The sequence below is a fragment of the Myotis davidii genome, unplaced genomic scaffold (genome assembly GCF_000327345.1).
Source record: "Myotis davidii unplaced genomic scaffold, ASM32734v1 scaffold72, whole genome shotgun sequence".
Lineage (NCBI taxonomy): Eukaryota > Metazoa > Chordata > Mammalia > Chiroptera > Vespertilionidae > Myotis > Myotis davidii.
The window spans coordinates 7,086,818-7,088,566 of NW_006284618.1; positions in this window are offsets into that span (position 1 = coordinate 7,086,818).

The following is a 1,749-nucleotide window of genomic DNA, read 5'->3' on the forward strand; positions in this document are numbered from 1 at the left end:
GGGGGGGGGGCCCCTGGTGGTGGGGCCCAGATGGTGGGCCCCGGGTGGTGGGCCCCTGGTGGTGGGCCCTGGGTGGTGGGACCTGGGTGGTGGGGCCCAGGTGGTGGGCCCCGGATGGTGGGACCCAGGTGGTGGGGCCCAGATGGTGGGGCCCGGATGGTGGGACCTGGGTAGTGGGGCCCAGTGGAACACTCAGACAGGAAAACGGGCTGCAAAGAGGCAACACTTGAATGAACTTAGGGCTGACGGGGTGAGCAGTGTGGCCCTTCCCCTCAGGGCCAGGTGGTAACCGTGGGCATCGCGGGCGAGAGGCAAACAGGCTCTTGTGCACATTCCCACGCCTTTTCAGTGTGGCTCCCAGGTCAGGACAGAAGCAGCCCCAGCGAACCCCCAATTTCAACGACGGTCTGGGGTCCGGCGTCCGTAGGACTTTGGAATTTTCTTTTTTCCTGGGAACAAGTAGCTCATGTCCAAGAAAATATCACCTTTGAACACCTCAGGTCAAATCACAGAAAATCGAGTTACAAGTAAAGGCAAGATGCTAATCCCAAGACCTGCCCTTTGGGTGCGACCTGCTCAGCTAAGCCACCTGCTCAGGGCTAGTCCCCCCTCCCCCCCCAGGCAGGTCCCCTCACTCCCCTGGGTCAGTCTAGTCTCCCTGGTGGCCGAATGGGGCTGCCTCCTGGGCTGTGGCCGAATGGGGCACGACCGGGAAAGGGACACGGTGCACCCCCGGCAGCTCTCACTCACTCACCCTCGAGCACAGAAGTGGTGCCCAGGCAACTGCGATCCCCACGCACACGCCCGGTACAAACCTGGGGGGGAGGGGTGCCCGCGACCGCTGCCTCCTCCTCCAAGTCCCAGGCGCTTCTGTGTGGCGACCAGACCGCCCGAGTTAAGAATTTATACACGTGCCTGCACGCACAAAACTACACTTTCTTACTGCGCTGCACAAATGTGCGATTTGTCATATTTAAAATAAGTCGGTGATTTAACCTCAGCACATGGATCTTGTTCTTTTAAGCGGCTGGGCTGTAGGTGTCGTTGCATGATTTAAGGGCCCCCTCAGCCATTTCTGGCTTTTTGGGGTTTTTTGTTAATCCTCACCCGAGGATATTTTCTCCACTGATTTATAGAGCGAGCGGAAGGGAGGGTAGAGAGACAGCGATGGGAGACGTCGGCTGGCTGCGTCCCGGACATCGCGAGGTCCGCGTGGCTGCCCACGTGACTCGCGGGTTTCTAATCCAGGGGAGCCGAGAGGCTTTTCACCAACGTTGGCCTCTCTGCCGCTGGCGGTAAAGCCACCGTCACAGTCGCGGGAAGTGACGTCCACGCCCCTTCCATTCAGAGCATTTCACCCACCCCGACTTCCATCAGTCCGACTTCCCATCAGTCCCCCCCACTTTCATTCTGAGAGACTGAATGAGGCTTTCCTCATCTCCCTGTTTGAAAGTTAAGTAGATGCTACCTCTTTTGGACCAAGGACTAAATCTGTTCTGATTTTTTCCTAACACTTTAATGTGACCCACACCCACTGCGTTCACACAATCCCGCATAGTTAACTATGATCTGCGTTAGAGTCCAGCTCAGTGAACCTGAACGGGCAAAGCACAACTTCTGTCTTAATAAACCCCGTCCGGCGCCTGCGCCCAAGGGGCTTCCTGCGCAGCAGCGGCGAGCTGAGCCTTGAAACGCTCCCAGCCCTTTCGGGACCTGGGACCCCGGCAGCCCCTCCACCCGGCACCCCCA